This window comes from Brassica oleracea, chromosome C1, assembly GCF_000695525.1.
Source record: "Brassica oleracea var. oleracea cultivar TO1000 chromosome C1, BOL, whole genome shotgun sequence".
Taxonomy (NCBI): Eukaryota; Viridiplantae; Streptophyta; class Magnoliopsida; order Brassicales; family Brassicaceae; genus Brassica; species Brassica oleracea.
Genome location: NC_027748.1, coordinates 36780155 through 36788711, shown reverse-complemented (window position 1 = coordinate 36788711; position 8557 = coordinate 36780155). Strand labels below are relative to the sequence as shown.

The 8557-nt window shown below is 33.5% G+C and overlaps 1 pseudogene; it reads right to left on the bottom strand.

The window, feature by feature from the left end:
- Positions 1-232: 232 nt before the first annotated feature.
- LOC106298542 lies at positions 233-2184 on the bottom strand (annotated as a pseudogene).
- Positions 2185-8557: the final 6373 nt, after the last annotated feature.

Here is an 8557-nt window from a genome sequence, read left to right as displayed (position 1 = left end):
AGGGGATTACAAGATAAGTAAAAGGAAAATATCCAAAACCTAAACCCACTAGGATTAGGAAAACTAGTAATACATAATAATGGAAAGATATCAATTACAAGGAAAAAGAAAGATGATTTACTTTTCTCCAAGCCGCCTCTCTCTCTATCTAAGTCGTGGCCGACTCTCTCTCTCTAGGTGTATGAGCCGGTTATGGACCGGGCCGGTTATGGACATCCACTAATTGATTTATAACAATTTTTAAGCTTGATTAATAGACTTACTTTATTGTACAGAAAAATCATCATCATAACTAAAACTAAAACGAAAACTAAATAATATTATACAACATAATTAGCCAAGTTTGATGATAACTTGAGCATGAACCACCATTTTAGGAGGAACCAGCGGGTGTCTCAGGTTCATCGTCTGTGCCTTGTACACCAATCTCAGCTTTTAGCTCATGCTCATCGATCCTGCTTCCCATGTCATCTAGTGAAGCCATTACCAAAGTCAAGGACATTACAGGTTATGTAAATGAACAGCAAAAAAGCTATTCACTCTCTCAGATATGATCAAAATTTCAAAAAGGTATAATCTTAATAAAACCTCTAAGACCAATAGAGAGAGGATATTGTTTGTGATGATGGAGTCCTGGAACCTGGATTGCGGTAAACACACATGTTAGCACCCATTCAGTATATACTTTTCACTATAAAAGCTAGCTAACTCAAGAAGATGAAAAATCACAAACCCACCAGAAGATTTTGATCCACATTGCCATCAGCTTCAAGTATTGATGAGTCAGTGATGGCAAAACCTTCATCTTTCATCTCTCTCGTCACTCTTGCAGCCTCCTTAAACATTCCAGAATGTAGGAAACATCCAAGAAGAGTATTATAATTGATACCATCAGGCTTAATCCCAGATTGCTTCATAGCTTCAAACACATCAATAGCCAGCTTTGGCACACCTTCTCTAGCAAAGCCATTGAGGATGATATTATGTGAATTTACATCCAGGATGAAGCCATTTTCTTCCATCTTTCTAAGCAACAAATTAGCTTCACTTATCATACCAGCCTTCACCATTCCTGACACAAGCGCGTTGACATCAAAACCACTTCCTTGGTCCTTGAGAAGATCCACAACAACAGCTTCCTTGAGCTTTCCATGTTTCCCAAAATGTCTGATCATGACATTTCCGAGATTCTCTGTATCTTCATCCTTAGACAGCTCATTTTCCTTTCCAAGAGTGTTTATGAAGCTGCAAGAAGCAACAGAGCCTTGTCCACTCTATTTCTTTGACAATAGCCATCTATAAGGACTAAGTGTTTTTAGTAGGAGAACACCGTCTGCCTTCTTCATCTGATCAAGCAAATACATCACTTCTGAATCAGGTTCATTGGACTCAAATAGAGTCCTAATCAAAGCATCGTACGCTTCAACTCTTGATATGTACTCCCACACTCGAAAGACCTTTGTTAACACCTCAACTCTACCTATTTTGCTCAAAATGTTAATCAACTTGTGTAAGAATACGAGATGAGGACACCTCAACCAATCTCTACGAATGTTCTCATACAAACCATATGCTTCTTCTACGTTCCCCACTCTGACAAATTCGTGTATCAGTTCCGCAAAAGTAGAAAAAGTACCAGTTTGTTTCATCTTTATCTCCTCGAGAAGATCAAAAGTTTTCTCAACCGTACCGAACTCAAAGTATAATCCCAAGAGAGCGATGTATACACTCTCTGTCACATCAGAACTATCATCAAGGTTCCTAGCCTCTTCTTCGAGGCAATGTAGAAAGGCCATGAAGGTGGAGCGGTTAGGTTGAAAGTTTCCACATCTACCAGCCCACTTGAAAAACGTAATCTTGGCAATTATGTCAACGTCAATGTCAAGAACTGAACAAACAAAGCGATTATCCACTCTATGTGCAAAATTAAGCAAGTCTTTCAAGTTTCTCCTCCTTTTGAAGCTTTCCATTATCTCACCCAGCACCCGCACTGACCTCTCTCTTCTAGCCTGTCTCGAAATACCAAACCTATCATATTCCGGGGAAACATAAATGTACAGTGTCAAAAACCCATTAAAAAGGCAAAAACCTTTTTTTTAGTCCTTTAAAAAGAGGTATAGTAGTTGAGAATCTTGAGACGAATCTCTTCGCTAAAGTGAATGGAACCGACGTCATGTACACCATCTCAGTTCCCAGCTTCCAGCGTTATATATCGAATCGACTTGCTGAATCAGACAAAACAGTGGCTTAAAGCTAAACTAGGTTCGGTCGGGGTGTTCAAATGGGCCTTTTGGGCCGTATATGCCTGGGCCTTTTATGTAAGTCGCAATGATATGATATCGAGAAAGGGATAACATAAAATACATTTTCTCCATGTATTTGGCCAAGTTGGTATGCTGTTTGCCATGTTGACTCTTGAGCTTGTAATAACAAAAAAATCTTACACTGTTTGTTAAATACATCGCATCATTGAGGCTTACATAATTTTAACTTTCTCCATTATTATATAGTAATGTACCTAACACACTATTAATTAACTATTTTTAGCAGGACCCGTGCTCCATTGATTAGGCAGCACGTCAACTTCCTCTTGCAATATAGAATTACCAAGCCATTATTAGCTTACAAAAAACGCACATGGTCGTCTTTTTATATTTATATATATAAAATTGTTTTTTTCTCTTTTTTATGACATGTGGAAGGAGAATTTGTTGACATGTATCCTCATGTTTTTTTTTGTATTTAAATTCTTCTTCTTTTGAATTATTGCAATTTTCTCCATCAATTTCTAATTGTGTATTATCTAATCCTTCTCACACTTATTGGTCTCTAAAATTCAAGAAATAAATAAAATAATATAAATATATTTTAAATATTTAATTTATTCACACCTAAAAATAGCAAAACTTTTCATCATTTTATTATTTTTACTAATTTTTATTATTTCATTTACAAATTATATTTATTTCACTGTTAGTATCATAAGATAATCAAATTAAGAATAAGAAACTAGACAACCAACACATAAACTAAGAAAGCGGGTTAAAGGGAGAATAATAATCGAATGGCCAAAGCCACCAAAAAACAGGAAAATATATGCCTAAAACACCGGAATCACAACACTACAAGAAAACACGCCGAATTCCGACGGAGGTTTCGACGGACATCAATGTCGTGGACGTTTGTGACGGATTACCAACCAATTTCCGACGAAATCCAAAAATTTGAAGTCGTCGGAATTCCGTCGGTCATTTCAATAACTGAACAAACAAAGCGATTATCCACTCTATGTGCATAATCAAACAAGTCTTTCAAGTTTCTCCTCCTTTTGAAGCTTTCCATTATCCTTACAACGGGCTCACCCAGCACCCGCACTGACCTCTCTCTTCTAGCCTGTCTCGAAATACAAAATTGATTATAATTTGATTACAATTTTGTATTTACATCAAAGTATATATATATATAAACAATAAATTATTATTTTTAAACTTACACAACATAGGAATCATCAGCATTTAGAAAAAAAAAAAGTTCTACAAAAAAAAATTTCTCCTCCGGTGGCCACAGACAGAACAGAACAGCGGCGGCTTTAAGCTTAACTAAACTAGTTTTGGTCGGGATGTTCAAGTGGGCCGCTTTGGGCCTGGTCTGTTAAATACGTAACAATACCTTCTTCTTCAAGTAACCAACTCGTAGTGACCAGAACGCAAGATCACACGGATACTAAATCGGGACTTTCTTGCTTTGTTTTATCAAAGCCTTGGATTCAGAAAACAATCCTAATCTGTTTTACTGTGTCTGTGTTTGTTAACATCACTTGAAACAATGTCTCCAGCTAAATTGCGACAGTGCCTGACTTCCAAGAATACTCAAACCAATCTATCAGTTAAACATCAACCCAGCTACAACCCGGGTCAGGCCGTCTAATAGCATTGAGCAAGTGGAACGGTCGAACAAGATCAGAACTTAAAAATATAAAAAAAAATCTAGAACTTATATATAAATATTTTAAAATTTAGATATAATATTAAATTTAGAACTTATAAATTTAAAAAATAGGCCAAATATATATAAACAAAGCTATAAACTTCTAAAACTACTATATTATATTGTTAAATATACATTAAAAAAATTTTGAACATGGTTCATAAATAATTTGAAACGGCACTGCCCGGGATCTTGTGCAGCCCTGTTTTCTTCTGTGTCTTTCTAATACTCTCTGCATCTTCCCATCTTTCAACAATTGAATAGGTGTTGGATATAAGAACAAAGCTTCCTATTGTTCCTCCAAGACCCTGCATTTTTTTTACTGACTTTCACATACTTTGGTCTTTATATAAAGACAAATTTAATTGTATTAGATTTTGATCTATTGTTTAGTTTGAGCCTCTTTCTTCGCAGCCATTGATCACGCATTTATATGTTTGCTAATTGGATTTTTTTTCTTCTCATTATATGTTTTGATTTACGCATTTTAGTGCAATTCTTCTAAATGTTTTGAGTAATTCATATATGAATAATAATTTTGAGTTTTTGTTATTATTCTTGATTACTATTAACAACTAAAATGTGGTGAAAACATTAGTGTAACATAATGCTATTTATTTTATGTGGTATAGTGTGATATTTTCACACAAGGATATCATAATTGGATTGGGAGCTAGGGACTAAACGGAAACATCTATTCTGAATTATTTTTCATAATCATTTAAGGTTAAAAATTTGAAGACACGAAACAAATCTAAAATAACATAACTGGAAACCTAAATTGATAAATAAAGGCCCAAGATAAGTGGTTGATAGATAGACGTTATATCAGTTCACATTGTGTTCCACCATGTTTTTGGGCTTGTTACGTTTTGCAAATGCACATGTATAGGCATTTGCAGACAAGACGTAAAACACCAAGAACATTGGAGATTACATTAAAAAAAATGTCTGAATTTTTTTGGGCAAATGAAGATTTCAGTGAGTATAGTTTGCGGCCTAGAGAGAAATTAGAGGAGACTTGAGATGCAAGTAACAAGTTAGCTTCAATACCTTCAGGATGTGGTTTTAGTTATGCACAAAATCTGCTGTTTCAAAACAAAAGTTGCATCTACAGATTTGCTGTTCTAAGAATTGACAAATTACCAGCCTTTATCACTCTAATTTGAAAAACAACCTTTATCACAAATTAACAAACTTTATCACAAGTTACCTGAGCTGCGTTAACCAAAAAGCGGCAAGGAAAAGGGAAATGAAAACAAAGGGGTAACATTTGGGTTTGGCCAAGAGTAGCAGCTTGAGTGACCAAAACTCCCATGAAGGCATTTCTCTCGAAAAGAAAGAAACTTGGTGAGCTGAGGCTCGGCATAGACTCGGCAGAGAGAATGTGCGAAAAGATGAGGAAAAAGGGTCTAGGAAAAGGATTACACGGCTTTATGGTTGTAGAAACAGACGCGGAAAATCTCTTAGAAGCCATGGATTAGGTTTTGGAAAAGACCTAAAGGTTTTTACTCTAGGATTGTTATAAAAGTTTCTACTTTAGGATTGTAATAAAGTTTAGAGCTTTTGTATGAAGGTTACATGGACGAAGCTTCGGCAGTCTATGCCGTTACATCCATTAACAAGGAAAAACAGCTTAGCCCATTTCGTCAATTAACAATGAAGAAGATGAATGATTTTTGCAGACAAAGAAATGGTACAACTATGTAGACATCACTGGGTGGATTTTAGTAATCCCAAATCCGCTTCTAGAGTTTCTTCCAATGTATTCTTTGAGATAACCTATTCAATGTAATCGGTTCAATTGTACCAAACCAAGATCATTTTTTTACCTAACCAAGATCAGATTAATTTTAGTTTTTTCTTGGATTAACATCGAGTCAAAAACTGAAACCCGGGTATCCTTGTACATGCATGTAGTTAAAATAGTAGGAATGAAGACATATCACCCAAGTACTTGTCGCTATTAACCTCTAATATAGCTAAATCGCTTTTGTGGGCAATCTTCTTAACCCAACATTGTTTTTGATAGCTGGATTGTGCCTTTGCCATGTGGATAAATGTGACTTTATATTTTCTTCATTACTGAAGTAAGGGAATCATATTATTTTTGCTCAATTTTTGTCTTTCAAGATCTAAACTATTTGTTTGTGTTTGGATTGATTTTAATTTCCGTACGCTACTCTAGTGATTGTTTCTTCACCATCTCTCTCTTTTATTTATATTTTTATTAAGCTTATTTCTATTTCTGTAATTCATGATGTCTATGACCTAATATTTAGTTTTATCATGGTTAGATTATAGTAGGATGATTTGAATGTTTGATGATAATGATTTATGTTGCATTTTGTTAGATCTTTCATTTACATTATTTTCATGATAGTTTTTAATTTAATCATTCAAATTATAGATCATAAGGACTTTAAGGTCTCAATTGTGTTTGAGGAGTTCTCTTGAATTAAATTTTTATGAATTTTTCCTTTTTAACCAATAAAAAATGATATAAGGGTGAATTGTTTATTGCATATTGATTATGTAACTAGCATATAGAAATTTTAAAGTGGGGGTTTCTTGTTCTCTGTTTCAAAGTGGTGTTTTGTATTTAAGTTCTAGTAATATCTGATTTTAACTGAAAAAGTAGATATTTTACAGTGTGGTAAAACCGATACTAATATAACATAGCCATTTTATATCTTATTTCGGCATATAGCTCAAAATCTTCATAACAAATTTGTAAACATTAAAAAGAAAAAACTCAATTTATCAGAGATATTATACATGTCACATCAGCTTCGAAAAATCATTTTTAATAAATCAAAGATTGACAACTTCATTTCTCATTATCTATACTATTATGTTGTCCATATCATCAATACATGTTTAGATCAGTTGGTAGAGCATATGGCTCTTAACCTTGTAGCCATGGGTTCAAATTTTCACGGTTGGCGAAGTCTTACATTATGTAATATGTAAGAGACGCGAATAGAAAGCTCTCAGTTCAACATTTATTACAGTAATACTTAATCAATTAACAACATTGATTTTGTCTAGTTACAAACCAAACTACGACAACTACAATAACATATACACTGAAAATTCCAGCAAAGATCAGTTTTATGTGTTTAAAATACGATCAAAAAACTATTTACAGTTTCACCAATCCAATATTTTGTCGTCATCAATCATCACACCAATGGAGAAGCCTTTGAGGTGCATTGATCTGTGCCAAAAGTGACTACAATCACAGTCACATCATCATGATAATTTTGCCTCCGTCCAGTCGGAACGTTCATCAATTCTTCCAACGTGAAACCTACAATCATTATTTTAAGGTTGTTATAGATAACTAAAATTGCAAAGAAAAATTAAGCACTCGAAAGAAAAAACTTGCCAACACAAGCATCATCTTTATCAAACAAACCATGAATGGTAGCTACAAATGAAGCTATCGATTCGTTGTTGATGAGGAAATTGGACAAACCATCGCTTGCAACTATAACAAATTGTTTCCTGAAGATACTGTCAATGTCAATATTAGTTAAGCCTTGTAGTGGTAGAGAAGATCATCACCACCGATTCAAGCAACTTTTCATCAAATGAGATACGATGTTTTTCTATTTTACTCTGTTGTTCTTCCATATTTACATGCTGCAAAGCTTGAAAATCATTTTCCCTACCATCCTTCAACAGTGTTACCATGTCAGGGAAACTCTTCATATGAATTCTCAAAGTACTTTCTCACTAATGACATTTGTTGACTATTTCACTCTATTCATTTTTCCTAAAATGTTAATACAACACAATGTCATGACATCAGCTCATCTCAAGAAGACATTTGGATAACCAGCTATATAACAATTTTAAAGTTGCCAAAGATCACACACACAAACACCAAATTTAAGTATTGCCATAGAACACATAAATGAAAATAGAAAAGTTCCTACTTAGAAAGAACAACTTAACATAATAGATATTGCCCAAATTGTGTTTTCAAGATCTAAACTATTATCTAGTTGTGTTTCAATTGGTTTTTAATCTTTTATGCTACTCTAGTGATTAATTCTTCATCATCTTTCTGTTTTATATATTTTTTATATATATTTTCATTATGGTTATGTCTCTTTATTTGCAATTCATGATGTTTAGGACCTAATGTTTAGTTTGATCATTGTTAGAATTATAATAGGTTGATTTGTTTGTTTTTGATGATAATAATTAATGTTACATTTGTTATATCTTTCAATTATATTATTTTATGCTAATTTTTAGTTTGATCATTCAAATTCTACATCATACAGACCTTAATGTTTGAATTGTGTTTGAGGAAATGCTTTTGAATTAAATTTTATGAGTTATTCCTTTTTGACAAATAAAAATGATATAAAGGTGAATAGTAAACTTAATGAAATTATTTATTACTGCATATTTTGTTAAGAGTGAACCTAATCATTCCTTTGATACCTTATAACACAAATTGCTTTGATGCCAATTAAGGCCCCTCCTCAAAACTAAGAGAATTTGTGAAAAACAAACTAATAAAACAAAATACAAGTTACTTCAATTTTCTCTT